This window comes from Canis lupus, chromosome 25 (genome assembly GCF_003254725.2).
Source record: "Canis lupus dingo isolate Sandy chromosome 25, ASM325472v2, whole genome shotgun sequence".
In the NCBI taxonomy this organism is placed as follows: Eukaryota; Metazoa; Chordata; class Mammalia; order Carnivora; family Canidae; genus Canis; species Canis lupus.
The window spans coordinates 4533607-4556780 of NC_064267.1; the positions used below are offsets into that span (position 1 = coordinate 4533607).

At 43.6% G+C, this 23174-nt stretch overlaps 1 protein-coding gene and 2 long non-coding RNA genes across 12 annotated transcripts in view; 2 read left to right on the forward strand and 1 right to left on the reverse strand.

The window, feature by feature from the left end:
- LOC112669405 (uncharacterized) overlaps positions 1-1849 on the forward strand; it is an 85593-nt gene extending 83744 nt beyond the window's left edge. Inside the window, exon 5 of the long non-coding RNA XR_007405721.1 lies at positions 547-1849. This is a non-coding gene — a long non-coding RNA (uncharacterized LOC112669405). The remainder of the gene's footprint in view (positions 1-546) is intronic.
- Positions 1-23174, forward strand: part of DCLK1 (doublecortin like kinase 1) — a 340908-nt gene that overhangs the window by 136399 nt on the left and 181335 nt on the right. The gene's annotated exons all lie outside the window — the stretch shown is intronic.
- On the reverse strand, positions 10338-21619 carry LOC112669404 (uncharacterized). 2 transcript variants are annotated; one of them, XR_003142226.3, is made up of 4 exons: positions 21511-21619; positions 13458-13554; positions 13141-13213; positions 10338-11380 (listed from the first exon to the last, which is right to left on the reverse strand). It is a non-coding gene; the product is annotated as an uncharacterized LOC112669404 (long non-coding RNA). The 2 variants fall into 2 exon arrangements; XR_003142227.3 differs by lacking the exon at positions 10338-11380 and adding an exon at positions 11392-12731.

Below are 23174 nucleotides of genomic sequence, written 5' to 3' on the forward strand. Positions count from 1 at the left end.
TATCTGGTACCTATCCACTCTTAGTTTATCACATGTCAGCTCTTCTTTCAAGATTAAAGATTTTCTTCAAAGGTGAAAAATATAAGGGTCGTGTTTTGAAATTCCAAAGTGTTACTCTTTTTTTTTTAATTTTTATTTATTTATGATAGTCACACAGAGAGAGATAGAGAGAGAGAGAGAGAGACAGAGACAGAGACAGATAGGCAGAGGGAGAAGCAGGCTCCATGCACCGGGAGCCCGACGTGGGATTCGATCCCGGGTCTCCAGGATCGCGCCCTGGGCCAAAGGCAGGCGCTAAAGCACTGTGCCACCCAGGGATCCCTCAAAGTGTTACTCTTTTACAAAAATTAAGTTCCCATAAACTTTTCCAGTAAACATATGTTGTAAGGGAGTGAGGGGGTGGGGGGGCAAAGAATTCACTCCGGAAGAAGAGCACACCCTCAGCTTAGGAGACAGTGAATATGGGATGGATCCCTTATCGCATTATCCTCTAAGTGATGGAGTAATGTGTAAAGTTCCTAATTTACCATTTGTTGCGTATCTTAGCTTACACGATGGAGGATGTGACTGCAGGCAACAGAGGGCTGGTGTGTAATTTCCGATGGCCCTTTAAATTCTGGACTTGGCTTCCCTCCTGGCCGTGTGCTGCCGCTGACCTGCGTGTAGTTCTGGGCGGCCACGCTGAAGAAGGTCTCCTGAAATGTTCTGGGCTGCAGCCATTTCCTTACTGCAGATGAATAATGAATGAGCTGTGGTGAAAGCTAATGGTTCAAGATAAAAATCAGAAGCTCACTGCGAAGTGGGTAATGTTCCTTTGTCATCTCCATGGAAACTGCTATTTATCAAGACATGCTAGTATTTCAGAAGATGGTAAGGAGTAACCAGTTTCTGTAACTCTGGGTCAGGTGTTGAAGGATAGATTTCGAAACCACAGATGGAGTCCAGAATGAGTAAAGAAAAAGCCATCGGCATGCAATGGGGAAGCACTGTCAGGCCATTCTTTTAGATTTTCATAAATGGTAAAATAAATATTAAGCTGTAAGATGTGAATCAAAAAATGAGTTAATACTTTTTTCCCCCCAAGAACTTTGACTTGGCTACTGGGTGGGCTACAGAGTGAACGAGTGTCAGACATCTTCCAGGTGGCTCTTCGGGGATGCAGCAGGGAGGATTGGCACCTGTGTCAGGAATGCTGAGAGCAGCTGGCTGCACAGCACTGGTACAAAACAGTCCCCTGGCCTCGTGCATGAGTGACGCATTGCCCGTGGCCTGGGTGTGTTGTCCCCACTGCAGGCACTGATGTTAGACTGCTACTCTCACACCGGGGGCTAGTCTGATGCTGTGACTCAGCCAGTGTGTGGGGCAGGCTGGCTTAGCCGAGCCCTGAGGACAGTGGTGCCCTATCACTGATAGATGGAGAGAGGACGGGAGACCAGGGACTCCCCTGCAGTGGGGGTGCTCCTTGGGCCTAGTAGAAAAGAAGTGGGAAACAATGCAATAAGAAATCTGGAATTGTTCAGACGTGAGTAATATATTAGAAAAGTGGCTCTGCACACTAAGCTTTTGGTCTTTGGAGCACATAGCATTGGGTTACCTAAAATCTAAGGAAAAAGAACCAAATTTTATAGACTTTGATTTCATCTCGCCCCCCCCCCCCCCGCAACACACACACACACATACACACACACTTTTGGACTCATTGCTCAGGGTGAGTGAGGTGTTGACACACAGGGAACTTCTTTCCATCTGGTATGTGAAAAACCAGGGCAGTGATCCTCCTCAGGGTCATTTTAAGTATGAAAGGAGACAATGTGTGCAAAAGGGTTTAGCCCAGAGTCTAGCATCAGACTGCTATGAGTTAAAAAACAAAAGCATCTGCATAGGTCTCTACTTCCTTAGAAAGGGGGGTAGCAGAAGCAGCTCAGTTTAGTGTAGGAAGCAGCTGGACCAGACAGACTCTGCAGGAACTCACTTTGTGGAGGGAGGAGTGGTGGTGGTGCTTTGACCCTGGTCTCTCAGCGACCCGTCCAAGTCCTTCTGCGGGGCTTGGCCCAGCTGCCCAGTGTCTGGCCACCTGGAGATCTGTGTTTTTGTGGACGTGGCAGGGGCTGTTGGCTGGCCATGTGCATGCATGCCACTGCCTCTATGGACAGGTCACCATCACTATTTCGTTCTGAGCCAGTCCCCGGCTCTAACCTTTCTCTGCTCAGTTAATGTGAGCACCGGAAAGGCAAATAATTTTAAGGTTTTTCTACATAAAATATCATAGGAAAATGGAGCTTTCAAAAACCATGAAACGTTGTTAGTGCAAATGTAAAAGACTTTTTAAAAATGATTACCCAGACTATCTTGAGGCAGCAGAACTTGCCTTCCTACCATGTTTTCCTTTACTCTGTAGGTGTCTCCCCTCTGACCATGTGTCCTGTGCTCAGCACACACTGAACCTGTATTTACTGGCTGGTTTACGTACTGAAAAACCAAGAGGCAGGTCTACTTATAAATGCAACCTGTTGCTAGGGAAAGATCTTGGTCTTGGTCTGCTATTAACATCACAAGGGTCCCAGTGGTACCTGTATTTCTTCAGCACCTCCTCCCCCAACCTCTGGTCCTTTACTCATAGAAGGACAGTAGTGATCCACACAAGAAACCATCCCATGAAGCCAATCTCAGCCAAATGATAAAAAATTGCCTTTTTTTGTGAAAGAAGTTACCAATTCTGCTTCTCTGGTATGTGCTTATGACTTTAGCTGGCTATTCAGATCTGATTAAAAGTCTGTATATAGGCTGAGATATAGCAATGAAAGCCAAATGCATACCTGTGAAAAGGTCTAACGGGAATAAACTACAGAAGGAGAGAAGGGGTCCCTTGCTCAGCAGAGTTCAGGAATAAATCAACTTCCTGGCCCTCCCTTGCCTCCTCTTGTAAAGTGGGAATCATGTACTTTATCCAGCTTCAGAGTACAGCTAGACCTTATGAACCCTTGATATCTTCTCCAGCTCTCTGACAATGATCCTTCAGATTCTTTTTACTTCTCTTTATTTTTTTTAAGTTTTTTTTTTTTATTTATTTGGCAGAGAGAGTGTGCACAAGTAGGCACAGCAGCAGGCAGAGGGAGAGGGAGAAGCAGGGTCCCTACCGAGCAGAGAGCCCAATGTGAGGCTCAATCCCAGGACCCTGGGATCATGACTGGAGTGGAAGGCAGACACTTAGCCAACTGAGCCACCCAAGTGCTCCCTTTTACTTATCTTTAAACCTAGGCATAAATATGAATACTAATGCTTCTGTGCTGAGGATGTGAATTTCTTTCTGATATCTATTTTTTTCCATTGCAGTAGATTATTTGGGGGTCAACTATGCATTTTAAAATGAACTCTTAATTTTCTGCTAGTTGACATTGCCACATGGCCAGAGGGGAGGAAGATTCTGCAAAGGGAAGAACGGATGGCCTGACAAGGCAGCATGGATTCCAGGTGGCCCTTCACAGCCAGCCTGCCTTTGAGACTGCCGCCACCAAGTCCCTGACCCCCAGGGGCCAAGGCTGCCATGCCCTCTCCTTGCAGTAACCACTTTACTGGTGGCTAGGGAGCTGTCAATTACCTTTTAGTCACTTATCACTTTGCTAATTGCAGAATAAACACCCTGAAGTCAGCTTTCTTTTACAGCCTCCTCTACTTCCCTGGTATTTATGTGTTAGCTTCTTTAGCATTACATTTCACTTATCATTTCCTAAAGACTATCTCTTCTCCCCTTTTTGTATTTTAAGTGTCTCAATTTTTTTTTTTTTTTTTTAAGCAGAGAACAGGGATCAGTGTCAGGTTTTCTAAAGGGATTGCTGGTGCCACACCTGCTATTGTTGATACTCATAACCTAAAAATCCCTAAGGATGGCTAATCCTCCTTTCAGGAGGCATTGTTTCCAAGGAGAACTGGCTTATTGGCTTTCCACACCTCTCTGAAGGAACAATGGTGGAGAAAGACAACATGAAAGGGAAGTCAGCTGGCAGCAGGGCTAAATGAATCTGTATTCAGAAAGATTTCCAGATTTCCCTAATTGCTGTTTTTATTCGCAGAACTTCTATTTTAAGCACACACACTCACATGTGGATTGACAGGCACTAGCCCCAGTAATGGCTGTGTCTGTCTGTAGTGCCTGCAAGTGCTTGTTTCCATGGTGATGGATGGCACTGCAGAGGCTGGATCATGGTGCTGCTGGGACCAGGGTGCTGACACACAGGGAGGTTTCTTGTCTCTGTGTGTGTGTGTGTGTGTGTGTGTGTGCGTGTGTGCTGGGGGCGGTTGGGTGTTGTCAAGTGAGAGAGCCAAACAAGGAAGGGGCTGGGAAAGCATGATAGGTGGTGGGGGCGTTCACTGAGTAGAGTGGGTGGGGGGAGGGGTGGGGGGGAGGGATGAGGTAAGGTGACACCTGGATCAGGGGAATTCTAGAAAAAAAAGAAAAAAGTGATACAGATGGAAAAAGCAAAAGCAAATGGAGAATGCAGAGCATTTTCCCCTTCCTTTGAAAGGGTTATGGTGGCAGAATTATCCTACGTGAAGATGGAAAAGAGAAAAACCGAATTTAGCAACCAGAGGAAGGCAGTGCAGGTGGTTTGAGTGTCTGTATTTCTGGAACTCCAGAGTCGATGGTTTGCTGTTGCTAACAGTGCAACAGGGAGAGGTGGGAAGCTGCTCTCTCACTCACTGCAGGATTAGGGGGACACATGAAGCCATTACTTCACCACGCCAACACTGTGGGACAAACAGCTGCCAAGGTAGAGAGCACCCAGAGCCGTCTCACCCTGGTCTGAGTGAATGACATGATGGCTTCATCTAGATCTCACACGGAGTATGACTGTTAATCACAGAACTTGAAAGGATATCCAAAGAATGACATTATATTAGCATTTATTTTGTGAACATTGACTGAAGCCATATCTTCAGCTAAAAGACAGACATCCACCTAGGGAACAGCAGCCAAAAGGGAACCTTCTGGGATTATTTGGCTGGTCTCTTGTTGATCTTTGAGCACCTGTTGACAACCAGTTGTGGACCAGAAGTTTTCACATAATGCTGAGATCTGCATCTCAGATCTAGGTGTAAGTGGTATCCATCCCATTTTACAGTTGAGAATATAGAGGCTCAAAGAGGTTGAGCTTTTTGCCCACAGTCAAGGAAGTCAAATCAAAAACCAAGATTTCCAGATTACAGTTCATTGTTGTTTCCTGTATTTGCTACTTCTTCTTTCCAAATCCCTAACTTTCTGATGGGAAGATTCAGGCTAAGGAATCTCCACTGACTCACCTTCGTTCCACTTATAGGTTAGGTAATGGAAGGCCTAAGAGGTGGTAACCAGGCCAAGCATGGTTTTGGCTTGGCCCCTTGGCAGTGGTATTTTCCAGGGATGAACTCTCAACCAACCTTAGAAAACAAATTCTGGAGAAGGATCTTCCCCTGTATCTCTAGACTTTTTAAGACTTTTGGACCCTACCGAAACCTTGACAGATAAAACATATGAAAAAGCCACTCACCCTAATGAATGGACTTTGGAAACCAAACACCTCTGAATCATTTGAATCTCCCCCTAAGCACGTGATTAGCATTTAGATTTTTGAAAAATTATATTCCAAGTTTGAAGACTGATGAAAAAGCATTCACTTGTGTTGAGTCATGTATAGTGATCTTTGTTCGGTTTTGTTCATATTCACATTGTGCTTTCATTGTGGGCTCATTCTAAGTTTAAAAATTAATGGAACTTTATGAACTCTGACTTCACCAAGCTGGAATTCACTTAAATTGGTTGTCCTTATGTGGGAGGTCAGATTCCTGGTTCCTTCTTTCCCTTGTGAGAAATACTCATAGGGACCTGGGACCCACCCTAAAACTCTTCCATTCAAACCTGACATCCTTCTATGTGGTGGGTAGAATCTGGAAACCATAAGTGATTTAAATCTTAAATGTGTGATGCATTTCTGTAACTATTAAGTACTAAATCAGGGCTTTTTCCTAGAATTTCAATCCTGGAAGAGGTTGTTTGGTGTTTGTTTTGTTTTTGTTTAAGATTTCTTTATTTATTTTAGAGAGAGAGAAAGAACACGAGCAAGGAGAGGGGTCAGAGAAAGAGAGAATCCTCAAGCAGACTCCTCACTGAGTGTGGAGCCCAATGTAGGCCTCCATCCCAGGACCCTAAGATCATGACCTGAGGCAAAATCAAGATTCAGCCTCTTAACCAACTGAGCCACCCAGGCACTCCAGCCTTGGAAAGTTTTAAAAGGTCCACTTCATATCCACAAGGATGGCTCCTATCAAAGAAAACAATAGAAAATAACACGTGTTGGTGAGAACATGGAGAAATTAGAGCCCTTTTGTACTGTCGGTGGGAATACAATATGGGGCAGCTGTTATAGAAAACAGTATGACAATTGCTCAAAAAATTAAAAATTGTTTTGATACTAAAATTCATTCACTTAATTAAATTTATTCCAATCTTAGCCAGCTGTGACCAGAGAAACTCCCGTTTCAAAGATTCATTCTCCACAAACCTTCTATAACTTTCTCTTTTCTCGACAAGATGCATCTCCATTCCTCATGCTTTCTTTAACCCAAAACACATATCCTTTTTTTTCCTTGTACACAGAGATATTTCCCTTATTATTTCTAGTAGCTTTAAGTATATATTAGAATTTTAACCCTAAATCCCTTAATTTTTAGTGAAAATAAAGAATTATGAACTGTCTTTTATATTAGCATTCCATAGCTTGACAAATGTAAAAATACTTTTTAGGAATTGATTTTCTCATAGTAAATTTTTCAGTATGGCACAGAACACATTCGCTAATGGACACAAACATCTTTAGTTCCTATGTAAAAGGAAGCCCGTATTCAGTAATTAATATTTTAGTATTCAATCTAATTTGGAGAAATGGTCTAGATATTTAATGACTATCCATCATTTGATTTAACTTAGCAAAACTTTAAGGCTTCAATTTACCAAAAATATTTGGGGAAACTTTTTAAAGTTTCATTTCTTTTATTCTATTACATCTATTTAGTTTACTTTTAATAATTATGTTTAGATGCCCCACAAAAACTTCATGAGACATCAAAGTCAACCATTATTCTAAGTTGTTTTTCTGACTGTCAGATTTTGTTAAGGGACAACATGAGCTTATTTGACTGATAAGCCCAGGCAGAGTAAACTTTGTGTGTCTGCATTACATTTAATGCTCGTCACTCTGAAGACAGGGCCTGTTTTAACAAAGCCAAACTTAAACTGGCTTTTATTCACCAAAGATTATCCCAGATCACGTGAACCTGAAAAGTGGTTGAGTTAGTTTCTGTTATATTTTTGAGAATTTTTATGAATACTTAATTTATATAAGTGCTTGATTTTCTTTAAGCCAATTAAATAGAGCTCTTCTACAAATTGATTTTGGCAATACTACCCAGAGATAGAAAATACAACACATTTGTAACACACACACACAGACTGACAGATGTAAGCAGACTTTATAGCTACCATACACTTAAGATTTCCCATTAGTCCAGATTCCAAATGACCTTTCCCCCTGTTTTTCTTCTGTTAAGAATTAGTTCTCTAAAGTTTTTACTTTAATGCTTACAGTCTCAAAGTCACAGAGAAGAATGCAAGTTACAAGCCTTTTTAAGATAAATAGGGGAGTTTTGGAGATTGGTAAAAAGGAATTAGGTGAACTTTGAACTGTCTCTAGAGCTGCATTTTTAGTTTTGCCAACATTTGTAAGATGAGGACAGTTGCTCTTAATTCCTCAAAGAGTTGGTTTGCAACATAAAGACATCATAGGTGGATCCATCCATAAATCCTTTTATTTAGAAGATTTTTCTTTCCTTCTGGGTCCATTTAGCTTAGAAGCCCTAAAAAACATTCCCATCAGGCCTTGAATATCAGTTTCCAGTTGGGCCAAATTTCTGTTCACAAAGTCATTAAATCCTTTCAAATATCTTTTAAGGTTTCAGCCAGAACTCACAGTAAATATTCCTGGCAGTCTTTAAAAAACTCCATGGCCCTAAGAGGCATCCTCTAAGAGATTGTAAAGGTCATCACCTTCCCAAAATCCAGATTCACTCCCAAAGATAGTCAAGGGAAAGAACTGACTGTATGTTCCAGGCAAACGGAAAGCTAAGCCAAGCTCTTAGAACACAAAACAGGAAAGAAAGAAGGCAGTAACTATCCCTGAGAGATAAAGGTTCAGTAACCAGTGGGTCTGGTTATGGAAAGGAAGGAGCAGCATGAAATTTTATTTTTCTTTCCTAACTGGGCACTATGGGTAGAGGTTTGGGAGAGCTAACTCTGGTAAGAATTCTCACCCATCACTGTCTTCTGTTAGTCTTTTCAGGACCCCCTCTACAGACTCTAATTTTAATTTCAGCTTCCCTTAACAGCTTAAAGGAATAGCATAGCAGTTTACCAGAAAATCCCTCAGAATTTCAACTCTAGGAGGGGCCCTCCTTTGAAAGTATATACATAGGTGTTTGTGAGGCATTAAGTTGGTAATTTTTGTTTATGGTCATGTAGAGGCAATTCAGAGAGAGGATTAGTAGGATGAGTACTTGAATAAAGGGGAATAGGAGGGAGCAGTAAGAGTCATGTCCATCTTATAGTCTCTTAATTTAGGTACCTCTTATCTTTAATTTTTCATTATCTTTTTGCAATGTAACTTTCATGAAGCTCTTTTTGGAATTCTGAAGGTTTTTGGAAGCCTCTGCATACGTATTAAAATAGGTATCCCATTCTGTTTATTTAATTTGGGAATGCTTACTTTTAACTGCACTTCTTAAATGATCTTATCTAACTGGAACCTTCCTTCTACTGGCCATTGTCATTCCAGTGAGGGCTAGCAGCAGGGTGAGACCCAAGCTGCCAACAGAGTTCAACTCACATTTCTGTCCAGTCCACATATTTGTCTGGCCATATGTTGGAACTCCTAATCTGACTGTTACCAATACAAATTCTCAGGACAAAGAAGAAGCTGAGTAAGATTTTGCTGTTTTTGTAAATATTTATAGCTTCTAGGACCATAGTTCTTAGATATAAAATAAGCGTGTATACCAGAAATGCGGTACCAGAAAGTGATACAATTAACTCTTTAGATTTTAAGGATATTTCTTTTAGCCAAGCCTTTGGTCCTGTTGGAATCAAGCTAATACTTAAGAGTGGTATGTTCCTGGGTTGGGAATTATGCAGTGTTTTACAGAGTACCTCATCACACAGAAATTTTCTTGAGGTTGGTGGTTGACCTATTGACAGTCTAACCCATTCTGTGACCAACTTATCCTAACACAGGAGTCTTTGGGTTAGGTAATGAATGTTGTAACAACTTTTTTTTAAAGATGTGTTTATTTATTTTAGAGAAAGAGCACATGAGTATGCAAGTGGGGGAACGAGCAGAAGGAGAAAGAGAATCTCAAGCAGACTCCCCGTAGAGCATGGAGCCCAATGCTGGGCTTGATCTCATGACTCTAAGATCATGACCTGAGTCGAAACCAAGAGTCAGACGCTCAACGAACTGAGCCACCCAGGTGCCCCTGCCCCAACAGCTTTTAAATGCTCAACCTGTGCCCATCAATTTTTTAGGTTTTTTACTTCTGAGGTTCTCATTACCTAACCCAAAGACTCCTGTGTTAGGATGAGTTGGTCGCAGAATGGGTTAGATTGACACTAGGTCAACCTCAAACACATGTGCCTTAACACATCAGCAGTAACCAGTTACTGTGGCCTGGCCAAGAAAAGGCCCTGTGCTTACTCCAAAAATTCCTAACATGGAACCTGGGACTACAGAATGGATTGAACCAGCAGACCTCAACAACTGGGGACTACAGACTGACTCTAAACAAATGAGGAGCTGCAGCTGCCACTAGCAGTTCCCAATGTGGAATCTGGGGAAGGATTCCAAAGAAATGGGGAACTGCAGCCAGTAGTTCCTAATATGGAATCTCAGGGATGGAATTCCCAATCAAATGAAGAACTGTGGCCCATAGCACTAGCAGCTCACAATGGGAAGCCAGTCATTCTAAACAAATAGGGGCTGACTGGAAAGCCAGTTAGATTGGGAGCTTGAGGGATCCTGGGTGGCGCAGCGGTTTAGCACCTGCCTTTGGCTCAGGGCTCGATCCTGGAGACCCGGGATCAAATCCCACGTCGGGGTCCCGGTGCATGGAGCCTGCTTCTCCCTCTGCCTATGTCTCTGCCTCTCTCTCTCTCTGTGTGTGTGTGACTATCGTAAATAAATAAAAATTAAAAAAAAATAGATTGGGAGCTTGACACAAAGAGATCAGAGTTTACAACCAAGAGGAACTTACCCATGGCCCTCAGAAATAGCAAGAGAGGCAGAACTCAAAAAGGCATTTGCAGATACTATGCTATGCCTGTGTTTCTTGTTGCCCCAAGGGCCATCCCAATTTTGCTCCAAATCCCACTGCTGCCACCAAACCTATTAAAAAACAGGAATTCACCTGAGTAAATTTGAGGATTTAGTTAACTTTATTCAGTGATTCATGAATCAGGCAGCATCCTATCCAGCAAGTAGAAAAGAGCCCCAAGGAGCTATACAAAATAGAAGACTTTTCTGGGCAGAAGAGAGAAGGAAGAAGCAAAGAGTGGATTATGTCATCTTCCTTCAGGGGATGGGAAGGATCTATGTGGCAGATTACCTCATTGGTGCTTGCTGAAAAATTCCAGACTGACTAATTTAGACTACATTCCTATGGAAAGTTGAAACTATAGTTAGGTTAGGTATTAAGCCCTAGTTTTGTGACCTGAGCTGTAGTACAAATGACTCCATTTTGAGTTTTTTTGTTTCTTTTTAACAGCTACAATATAGATGAACCTTGTAAACATTATGCTAAGTGAAATAAGCCAGTCACAAAAAGACAAATATTTTTCCCCCACTTATATGAGGTATCTAGTGTATTCAAGTTCCAGGAGACAGAAAGTAGAACAGAGGTCACCAGGGTCAGGGGAGAGTGGGGAGTCATTGTTTAATGGAAACAGGGTTTCAGTTTTGCAAGATGAGAAGTTCTGGAGATGAATCACGGTGATGGTTGCACAACAGTATGGATGTATTTAGCACTACCAACTGTACCCTTGAGAAAGGTTATGATGATAAATTTACATTATGTGTCTTTCACCAGAATTAAAAAATATATATATGTGAAGAGGTTTCTCCTATGAGTCCTAAGTATATGCGATTTCATTATATTCCCAATGGCAAACTTTCGGTTATGATAGGGTTTACCAGCATGACAAAAGAACCAGTGTGCTCCGAGCCAGCTGACTCGCTGCCAGAGTTGCTCAGAGAATCGTCCACATCTCATAGAAGAGGAAACAACTGCCCACATGTGGGTGCCTCTGTGGAGACAAAGGTCATTTTCAGCCATACTGCAGGGTAACATGTTGCAGAAACTTGCAGCTCTCCAGCTGTTAAGATTTGAATGAGGTAAATGACCATGATTGGCCTTTCACTGCCAGCATTTGTTCCCAGTGAATCATCATTTGACCGAGGAGCCAGCTCAGCAGCTTTTTGGGGAAAAAAATCAGCCCATTCCCTTTCAACCCCAACTGCTCTGAGTCAGTACTTTGGCACTGGGAGTGGAAAGCAGTAGAAATGGGTGGGCCTGTAGGGATCTAACAGGAAAGGATAACTCTGGGAACAATATCACTTATGCACGGGCTATTACGCATCTGTCAGGCAAGGGCAGTGGCTGGCTGTTCACCAGCTCTCCGCCCCTCACCCGCTGGCAGATTCTCTGGGTGTCTTATTTCTGAACCCCCTGTGAGGATCACCTGGCATCCTTTGACTTCCAGGAAGCTTCAGGGATTAGCCTTAGGCCTCCTAGATCATGGGATGAATTATCTGGCTTTTAACAGTCATTGGACAGCCTCTTGGCACTTAGTTTACAGCCCTTGGACTGCTGCTTTTTCATGGGTGAGCCTGTCTCTCAGCTGGATTGTAGTCCTCCAGGCCAGAGACATGGCTTTCCCCTCTTTGTGGCCTCTTTGTTTAGCAAAGATTGGGCATTGGGGACACTTCCATAAATTACTAAACGCTAGAGGGCTCGGAGTCCTCATTTAGAAACAGGTATAACTGCCATGTAAAGAAGGCAGTGTTATAAGGCTTAGACAAGACAGTGTGCATAAAGCTTTTAGTACTGTGCCTTGCCATCAATAAATGATGGTTAGGACTCTTACAGTATTATATGTCATAGGTGTGTATGGTGTTTGGGGGTTAACCTGACTTTACAACTCTTTTAGAAGACAATTTTATTCCTCTTCTAATTCATACCATTTTCGCTTTGTAATCACTTTGCATGAAATGGGGGCATTTAAAGGATTTAAAAAAAAAAAAAAAAAAAAGCCGGCACAGAAGTCTGATGTAATAGCGCAGGTTGAGATTTGACTTTCCTGGGGTTCTAGTGACACCATGTGGACAAATATGTTATATATGTCGATCGTTCTTTCAGCGGTTTTCAAATTACATTGCATTGTTAAATGGCAAATTAGTTTGCTATGTATCATTTCTAATTTCTTCCTTCTTAATAATAACCTTGTTTTAAAGAGTATGGTTAAAAATGGGAAATTGATTACGGAAGGATTGTATGTAGACTTAACTAAAGAGAGGAAGGGCATGATGAATCGTACAAAGCAGAAAATCAATTCTTAGATAGGCAAGTGCTTTCTTCATATCATGCCAACACAGTATCTGAAACAGATATTGATTTATTACAAATCATTAGTAACAAGTCATTAAGATTTCATCCAGGGCCCATGGCATTCTACTTCATATTATGTACCCCAGTCCACCAATGGAGCTGGCGCTCAAGCACTCACAGAACTGTTGGCAGTGCAGTTGGCCCACCGTGTAGGGTAGGTTAGCCCTATTCCCAAAGTTGTATCTAAATTCCTTCTTCCCGCCTTCACTTTCCTTATGGGGAAGAAAAATGAACACCTCTCTGTCTCTTCTACACTCCTAGGATGCCATGTGGGTTTGGAGTTAGTCGCTGAGCATAGAACTGTACTCATGTGCTTATTATTGCTTTAGTTACTGAGGAGCAGACCCGTTTGGGTGAACTGGATTTTTCTAAACCCACTCCTTCTCAACCTCTTTTTACCTTGTCTGTGCCCACGCCTGGCTCTGTGTTCCAACCTCATGGGTATTTTCTCTCCCTTGTTACTCAAGGTGCCCTGGAGAAGTGACAAGAGATAGGTCATCAGAACACTCGTGGTGATCTGTATTAAATGCATGCATTTCTAAACTTTCATCAGCAATTTTAATATTCAGTAATCAGAGCAATATGCTCAAGTTGTGAGTGTTTTGTGACACTCCTCCAATGAAGTGGGGTTTATCAGAAAGCAGTCCTCATATACATGAATTCTTTGCTTGCTCTCAGGGAACTTATTTGAAGTGGGCCGTGAGTGGCTAACATACCTTTCGTGCCTGCTAGTCCCCAGTGAAGGAGTGCAGAAGTTGTACAAAGGGAAAACTTGTCCAAGCAGCTCAACACTCTGAGGAAGACCATAATCAACTGGAATTTACAAAGAATATGGCTTTGCATCTGGTCTCTTGGTATACATGAAGTAGTTTATATATTCAGAACAGCTAATAGAATTTGAATTCATATATATTTAGGAAATAGTGTCTTATATTTGTCATTTTGTAAAGAGCTGGAGAAAGTGTGAATTCTGCAAGTGAAACTTTCAGAGTGTTACCGACACAATTCTTTAAAGAGTAATATCCAGATTGTACTAAGGATCCTTCTACAGCTGGGTTAATTGTTTTAGGACATTGCACTGATGATTTGGTCTGCTCACTGGAACCGCCTGAAAGAGTTGTTTTGTACAGTTTCCAACAAAGCCTCATTCCTAACCTAAGAAAAGTTGAGGTCCCGGGACAGCCTTTCTTATTACCATTCACGGAATTTTGCCTCAAGCTCATGGCTAAAGGTTCATCCATAACAGTGTGCAGAAGTGTCTCTGAGGTTGTGAGGGAGAGGAGGTAAACGTTATGCCAGACTTGGAAAAATGCTGACAGAGGAGAGGTGTTCCAGAACTTCCTTTTGGTTTCTGACTGCTGCCACCACCCACCGGCTTAATGTATCTGTGCAGTCCTTCCTTACCCACTGGGCCCCTCCTGTCATCCTTGGATTGACCTGAACTGGGCAGGACAGCTCCTCCCTCCCTCACTGCAGCCTCCAAGCCTACCCCTTCACACTGTTCCAAAGAGAACCTTTTCTGTGTCCTCATCCTTTTGGAGTTTGGGGAAACAATTAGGTTAATTGGATAACAACTCATGCTGTAGGGTGCCACAGGGGCTCCCTGTAAGGCTGTCTCCTGTCTGTGTCATTGACAAGACAGTGTCCCAGTTAGTCTACCAGTACCACTCTGGTTGGGGAAACTTGGGGTGGAGTTATGTGGTCCCCTACAAGTTGCAGGAAGGAGCACTTTGGGTTTGAGGCTAATGTCCATTGTGAAAGTTTCCAAGTCACATCAAGTAAATGGCCACTGACTTTCAGAGTAGATAGGGAGGGCTTCCTGCCCTGGTGAGTTGGCACAAGGAGAGTGAGAAAGATTAGCCCAAATGACATTAGATGCTGGGTTTCCACTTAGCCCTTGTATGAAATCCATAAAGTGGCTTCAGTTGAGTTAGGCCAGAGCAGTGGAAAGCAAGAGAAGAAACATAGGCAGATCTGTGTGATGCTCAAACTCAGGATTTCAAAAAACAAACTCACCCTCTTGCTTATGGGTCACAGACCTCCTTTCCCTTTCTTTCCCATTTCAGAACCATTTTTTTAGAAGATTTTATTTATTTATTCATGAGAGACAGGGAGAGAGAGACAGAGACAGAGACACAGGCAGAGATACAGGCAGAGGGAGAAGCAGGCTCCATGCAGGGAGCCCGACGTGGGACTCAATCCCGGGACACCAGGATCACACCCTGGGCCGAAGGCAGGTGCCAAACCGCTGAGCCACCCAGGGATCCCCCAGAACCATTTTATACTAAGCAATAGTGTCAGAGCTGTGGTACAAAATGGGGTCAGGGTAGAAGTGACAGACAGCCAGTTCAGGAGGTGTCCCTGGCTTTACCTTTGAGTTTGTTGACGAGATAGGCTCCCTGACACTCCTTCACATACAGTGTGAAGCGAGACTTGTCTAGAAATGGTGAGTAGATATCTTGATGTGACATCCCTGAAACTCTGCACCCTGTGTCTATGGCATGCCAGGCTGGCACCGTGATAAGCTGGATGACATAGGACAGTGGGGTCTCCAGCCCCATGTAGGTCAGAACCCTTGTCTCCCCAGTCATCTCTGGCTCTCCACCATGGCTCGTATGTGTTTTTTCCTGTGTATGCCTCACTCACCCTGATCTCTGATACCTTTGTCCGCTGCCCAGTCCACACCATAAGCCCCATCTGCCCTCTTTGCTCCTGTTCATGGCTGGGAAATAGTTAATGGTGGAGACTGATGCTTTTCAAAGATGTGGTTTTCAACCAGAGTTGACTTGAAATATGCCCTTAACCAGTCTTTGGTCATGGAACACTTCATAAGGATTGAGACCCCTGGAGTCAGACTGATGTGATCATACACAGGTTCTGTGTCCTTGCAGACATTCCACAACGTCTCCCTCACCTCCTTGCTGCGGACCAAGGATGGCAATGACACCTGCCTCCTAGGGCTGTTGATTTAAATTAGTTAATTACGCTAAAGTTCTTATCTCCATGCCTGGTGTATTCGTGAGCTTGGGCAACGGAACAAAGTACCAGAGACTGGGAATTTATTTATTTTTATTTATTTATCTGAGAGAGAGAGTGTGAGCAAGAGAGAGCATGAACAGGGGAAGGGGCAGAGGGAGAGGGAGAAACAAGCTCCCCTCTGAGCAGGGAGTCTGATGTGGGGCTTGATCCCAAGACCCCAGGATCATGACCTGAGCCGAAGGCAAACACTTAACTAACAGCCACCCAGGCACCCCGAGACTAAGAATTTATATTCTCATAGTTGTGGAGGCTAGAAGTCCCAGATTAAGGCGTTGGCAGGGTTGGTCTCTTCTGAGACCCCTCTTCTTGGCTAGAAGATGGTTGTCTTGTCTCTCTGTCTATACAAGATCTTCCCTCTGTCTGTCTGTCCAAATTTACTCTTCTCATAAGAACACAAGTCAGATTGGATTAGAGTCCACCCTAATGACCTTATTTTAAGCACCTTCTCTTTGTCAAGCTTTGGGTGAAGTGTGGGGGACACAAAGATGCCTATTCACAGTCCAAGACATAGAAGGAGAGAGGTCTGTGCTCTGACAGAGAAGAGCCTGGTGAGCCCTGTAGGAGACATGGGCACATCCAGTCCAATCAGGGAGTGGCAGAGGTGTTGGGGAGAACTTTCCAGAAGAGATTCTTGTGTCTAGAAGGATTAGGTGGGTCCTGAGCATGAGGGGAGTTCTTTTCTGCAAGCAAGTGGACTTGGATTCCTCTGCGTGGGCAGAGTTTTCTTTCTTCCCATTTAATCCTCAGCTCACTGGACTGTGCATGTGCCATTCCATTGAAGGGATATTCGTGGGGTCACAGTGGACCCAACTATGTAATCCAGGGGATTTGTTGCATTTTTGTCTTGCTTGACCATATCTCCTTCTAGCATCTCTTCTCCCTTGGCACCACACCCATCTGGCTGTCCTCAACCCTTTCACATCTTTCTTTTTCTGTGTTCTTCGTGGATATTTTGGGAGCTGATGTGGGCAAGTGGATTAGTAATGATATTACCAAAAGGTGGGGAAGAGCAGGCACTGGGTGGTGGGAAAACTCATGCATTTGTTCAGTTTGGGGACTGTGAGTTCCATGACTGATGATGTTTCATGGACAGAAGAGAGAGGGAAGGGGTCAGACCTACAGGAGAAGGTGGAAGGTTATCAATATACAGGATGTATTTGAACCACCACTCAGCCTCCTTTTACTTTGTCCCTTATGCCTAATTCACCACATAGTTCTTTTGTTTTTGCACTCTGGCCATCTTTTAAAGCTTCTTTCTCATTTCCATCTTCACAGCAGTATTCATCATTGCTTCTTTCCCAAATCTGTTTCAGTGGTGCCCCCTCCCAACTTCCCACCCCTGTCTCCCTGATGCCTTTCTAACATGCTGCAGGCTGCTGGTCACTTCTTTGTGTTTGGCAACCTACAGTGACTCCACAATCCACACCATATTAAGGAAGAATGCCTCTCCTAGTCTTTCATGAACCTTTATAATCTGGCCCCATCCTAATTATGTGCTTGTAAATTCCTTAGGAATATTTATTGAGCACTCTGTGTGTAGCTCTGAACATAAGGCCTTCCTCTCTTTCTCTCTCTGTCTTCTGCCTTCCTTGTTTCTCTCACTCCCTGTCTAAACACACACACACACACACACAAGCTAAGCACTTAGTAGGCAGTCAGTACATATCCAAGGGTTGATGGATTTGTGTAATTGAGAATCGATATGGAGGAAGAATTTGCTGAAAAGTGTTTGGGAAGCACATAAAAATCTTAAGGGAAGGAAAGGGGAGAGAAATGTGGGCAGGAGTGGGCTAGAGCTGTGCTGGTGTCGAACCAAGTAGAGAGCAAAGACTGTAGAAATACTTGAGCAGTGGGAAAGAGATAGGAATCCAAGTCTGTGGTCAGCAGTCTGTGGATGAGAATTTTAATAATGTGGATGAAAAAGAAGAAGCTCCTGGGAGTGCAGTAAGGAAGAACTGAAAGGATTTAGTCTAGACATTGAAAGGAAGTCCAAGGTAGGACTATTATTAGAAGATAGGAGTAGTTTGTACCTTGATCGCTGTCCTGCCAAATGGAAACAAAACCCAAGGATGGGATTTCGTCCCTGCATTGTGTTAGCAGCTCCAGAACCCAGCATTGGGCCCCTGGGAGGGTTCCCTCATTGTGAAGTCTTGATCAAAGCACACGTCTCCTCCTGTCTCCTCACCTGTCATGGGACTTTCACCAAGCTCTGAGCCTCTGCTTCACTGTCATGTCATTCAGCAAGTGCATGTGTACGTATTGTTCCTAATGGTAGAGCTCCCATCTGGGGTCCAGGGAACCCCCTTTGGATTCTTTCTCTCTCTCTTAGTGCTCCAGCTACATGGAATCAGTTGATTATTCTCTGCCTGCCTCATTTGTAGCACAACAATGGTGCATAGGGTGGAAATCCTATCACTTCATTTGGCTCTCTGAGCTACATGATGCCAAACAGCTGGATTTGACCCACTTTTTAACTGAACTGAGTGTATTCCTGGCGCTTTTGCTTTGCTTTACCAGGTATATTTCCTTAGTGAGAATATAAATTTTTTCTCCATGACTTGGGCCCTCTTTCCTTGTAGTTCCATTTCCGTGGTCTGGAAGGTTCCTATACTGCCCAGTCTGATCTCTGCTCTTTCACTGCCCTGTATGTGGCCTGAGGCCCATCAGTGACATTGGGGGCCCTGAAATGGTGCTACCCTTCTTGCTTCCCTCCTTTGCCCGTTCTCCTCTAGCCAAAATATCTGTGAAATTAACCACGTGTATCCTTTGGAGAAAAATTAGAAGCAGGATTGTCTAGGAAATTCCCACCTTTCAAAAAATGCAAATACCATTAGAGGCCTGTTCACACCCTAAAGAAAAGTAAACGGCCTTCAAATATGGGAATGTGGGTCATTTTAATCTGATGTTGCTCTCAACTAATTTCTGGCAGAGTCCATGGGTGAAAATTCTCTTTATTCACCAGGAAGATGAGCAAAACTTAGGAAAGCTAAGCAGTTTTAAAGAAAACAAAAATGAGGAGCTTGGTCCCCTGAAGGAAAAGAGAAAGGAGGTCTTTAGGTGAGGGATGGGAGGAGAGGTGGGAGGAAGGATGGAAAGAAGATGGGGATGGGAGGAGGAGGGGAGGGAGTTGGAGAGAAAATGGGGGATGGGAGGAGGGGAGAGAGGAGGAATGGGAAGAAGATGGGTGAGACAGGTCTCAAACTGATTTTGCTTGTGTCACACCTGAGTGAGTGTGTGTTGGGTGGAGGCAAACACTTCTGCAGCAAAGAGGGACCCCAGTGAGGAGATATGCAGGCTTTGGTGCACAGACTGTGTCTGCCATCTGGGGCTGCTGCCCTACATTACCACAAACTTGGCTTAAAACAAGAGAAATTCATTCTCTTGCAAATTAGAGGCCAGAAGTCTGAAATCAAGATGGCAATAGGGCCGCGCTTTCTCCAAAGGCTCTAGAAGAGAATTCTTCTTGCCTCTTCCAGGTTCTGGTGACTGTAAGCATTCCTTGGCTTGTGGCCACATCACTCCCCTCTCTGCCTCTGTCTTCCTTTGCCCTCCCCTCTCTGTCTTCTCTTCTGTCACTTATAAGGATATCTGTCACTGGACTCAGTTAATTCAGAGGGATCTAATTTCGAGAGATCCATAAGGTGTCTAAATAGTGTCATATGAACAGTCTGGGGGTTAGGACTGGGACATATCTTTTGGGGGGCCACCATTCAACCCACTACACATGCCACACCAACGTGATCATGGCTTCAGATACTCAGATTATGTGTCCCAAATGTTGATTCCGAAACTAGTCTCCTTACAGGTGTAGGAGAGGTGAAACTTGCTTGAAGCACTGGTCTCCTGTTACATGGTGGGATGATTTCCCCAGTTTCATTTTCTGTTAACTTGCACTGTTTTACTGTAGACCCAGAGAGATTTAACCTGGAGCGTTTGCTTTGTTTTGAACTGGTGAGGACTGTTTTGTTTCTTGTTGGCTGACTGGTTGGTTAAGATGGCCGGTGGAAGAAGGTCAGGGTTTAGAGAGTCTGTACCATTTTGAAAAAAAACCTTTTCGGCAGGATCCACGGAAGGGCAATTATTTGCAGAGATGTCCTCTGGGCTTGATGTAAGGTGGTGTTTTTCCCTTTTCTTATTTTACTCTTATTCTGCCTTAGAAAGGAAGGCCAAGAATATGTAATCTATTGAAGAAATAATGTATGAATCAGAAATCCGATGTGGCACTACCCCCATTTGCAACCCACCTGTGTGAGAGAAGCATTTCAGCTGTCCCCTATTATAATTGACTTTCAGAGCAGGTCTAATAGATCGACAGCCTTGTGGGCCATAGTATAATGCCCTCATTTTATGTTCAGTGTGGTCAGCTATTACTGTTAATTTGACTTTCTACCAAATACTGTAGATGATGGTTATTGTAAACAGGAGCAGCCTTATCTGGTGTTCAGGGAAGGGAAGCAAGAGGAAAATCTGCCAGAGGAAGCTGTTTGAACAAAGGTGCTCTTTTGTAGACGGCTTAGGGCCCCAAGCTCCCCCCAGGGGAGCTATATCCCTACTTCTTTCCTTTCACACTGACCCCTTCCAGCCCAGTGGTGGGGGAACCTCCATGAGAACTGTGGAAGGTGTTCATCAAATTTATTGCCTGGTGCCTTAAAAAGGGAAGGATGCTTTTGCTTTTGAGATTTAAACAGAAGTGTTTCATTCCCTCCAACTGGGAGTAAATATTTCACAAAACTTTAACAACTATGATCTTTGTATTAGGACTTACTCTGAGCTATGACTATGGTTCTGGAATTGTTTTTGAGGTCAAGGTTTTACATTCTTCAGAATTTTCTTGCCCATATCTGAGAGCAATGTTGCATTATCACTCAATTTTCATATGGTTAGGTATTTGCTCTGTCAAGTTATATCATTTAGACTTGTGGAAATTGTAAGCATCTGTTTTCCTTCTTTTTTCAGACTCATATTTTAATGTAAGATGACTCATCTCTTAGAGAAGTGTAGGGAGGTACAGATCAAGTTACGACTTAACTGCTCACCCACCTTGGCCAAGACCAGAGGTCATGTGGTTTAGCAGACTTCCAAAGTAGCATGTGGGTGCACAGCTTTCTGGTTCTGTTTATTAGAGATCACACTTGAAAAAAAATACTCAGACTATTATTCATATGTCTTAATAATTTTGAAAGTGTCGATTATTGATCCAAGATTGTGCCCACTAAAATTTTCCTTTTATGGGTCTCTGATGGCAGAACTGAAATACAGTTTGACTAAACATGAAACAAAAACTTATAGTACAAAAATTATTTATGAGAGGGACACCTGGGTGGCTCAGCAGTTGCACATCTGCCTTTGGTTCAGGGCGTGATCCCAGAATCTGGGATCGAGTCCCACATCGGGCTCCTTGAGGGAGGCCTGCTCCCTCCTCTGCCTGTGTCTCTGCCTCTTTCTCTGTGTGTGTGTGTGTGTGTGTGTGTCTCATGAATAAATAAATAGAAATATTCTTTAAAATTATTTATGAGAGAAAGAGAGAGAATAGTGAGTGCGGAGAAGGGGTGAGGACGGAAAGAACCTGTCTCGAAGTAGGTCCAAACTTATGTCCAACTCTCTACCTCCTGGCTGGCCTTCAGTTACCCATCCTGAAAAGTCCTCGAGCCCACCCCAGGGTGAGTGGCAATCCATTCTGGAGCCCTTGTTTTTTAAAAAAAAAACAAAAACAAAAAACAAGGCTCAAACCTCAGAGAAGTGGTTGTGGTCCTCTGTGCCTAAGGGTCCTTCAGTGAGCTGGTCAACCAGCTGATCCCAGCCCTGCCCAACATGGTTCCTTAGCAACATGATGCACAAGAAATTGACATTATCCAGGAATCCACAGTAAACTCTGAACCTTTTAGAGAATCTGTGACTAGAAGAAGCTGTATAATTGCATGGCCGTGGGGAGTTGGAGTTGACTCAGGGACAGCCAGAATTAGCTCTGGGCCATGAAGTGTCTTCTCACCTCCTTCCAAATTGTCCTCACTTTACCTTGTTGCCTGGGAACCTTTCATGGTGAAATATGTGCTTAGCTTCATAAGCTTCCTTTTCTAAAAGTACTGACACTGGAGGGGATTGAGGGGCAGGAGAACAGGAACATTCACATTTAGGAGAGATGTTTCCAGTCAGTTTTCTTCCCTCCCTTCTTAATTGAGAGGTGACAGAGGGAAGGCCCAGGAATATCACGTGGGCTGAGCCAGGGCAATGGGAGTGCTGCTAGGCCAACAGGCACTGGAAGAGAGGTATGGGTGGCCAGGGGTTGACAGAGCCTATAAAAGAAGAGCCTCTCAGCTGCGCGTGTCAGAGCTTTGTAAGCCCCAGCTCCAGAAGATGAGGAAGGTTCTGTAGATCTCTGTCCTCTCCTAGAGGATTACTTTCCTATCCCCAGAGCATGGATCGGTTCTTGTGGTGAATTCACAGACTTGGATTCTAAGGGGCTTTGAGGTGACCCTGATGCCTCCATGAAAATGTGATCTGTTGTTTAGCAGGGCTGCAGCTCAGAGTATGCCATCAGGGTATGCAGGGTATGCCTAATGTTCACTTAATTGTCCAGTATCGTAAGATGCCAGGAGCAGTATCCCACCCACGTTAGCTCATGCAACTTGGAGCTTATTAAGACACTGAGAAATCACTTAGAACACAACTCTGGAGTTGTGGGCTGGCACCAGGGGTCTGGCACTGAGAACTAGTCACAGAAATCACACTCTGTGTTTTCTCTCTGCTCTTCTCTCCTCCCCACTTCCCTGCCCACACTCCTCTCCCATATCGCCTCCCCTTCCCATTCTTTCCCTCTTCCCATTCTTGTGTTCATTCTCCTCCCTTCCATCTCCACTCCTGGGTTACAGGTGCTATGGATCAGCCCTGTGATTCAGCACCTCGGTGGTCACATTCTGAATTAAGGAGATGCTGACACCAGGGTTGGAAAGCTGTAGAATTAGATAAAACAACACAGTGCCCTTGATCACACTGGAAACTCAGTCAAGGCTGCCTCCTGTCCTTCCTGTAAGACCTTTGAGGGAGAAAAGCACAAGTAAGTCCTTGCTGGACGTAACCACTATTTTGTCCAACACGAGAGTGTACTAATGTTTTCTTGGAAGCCAATATTTTCTTATTTTGGTAAAATACACATAACATAAAATTCACAGTTTTAACCATTTTTAAGTGTACAGTTTAGTGACATTAAGTACTTTCACATGATTATGTAACCAGCACCACCACCCATCTTGAGAACTTTTTCATCTTCTCCAACCGAAATTCTGTACCCATTAAACAGTAGCTGTGTATTCCCTTCTCCCAACCTCTGGAACTGCCACCATTCTACTTTCTACCTCTAGGAATTTGACTATTCTGGTTACCTCATATAAGTGGAA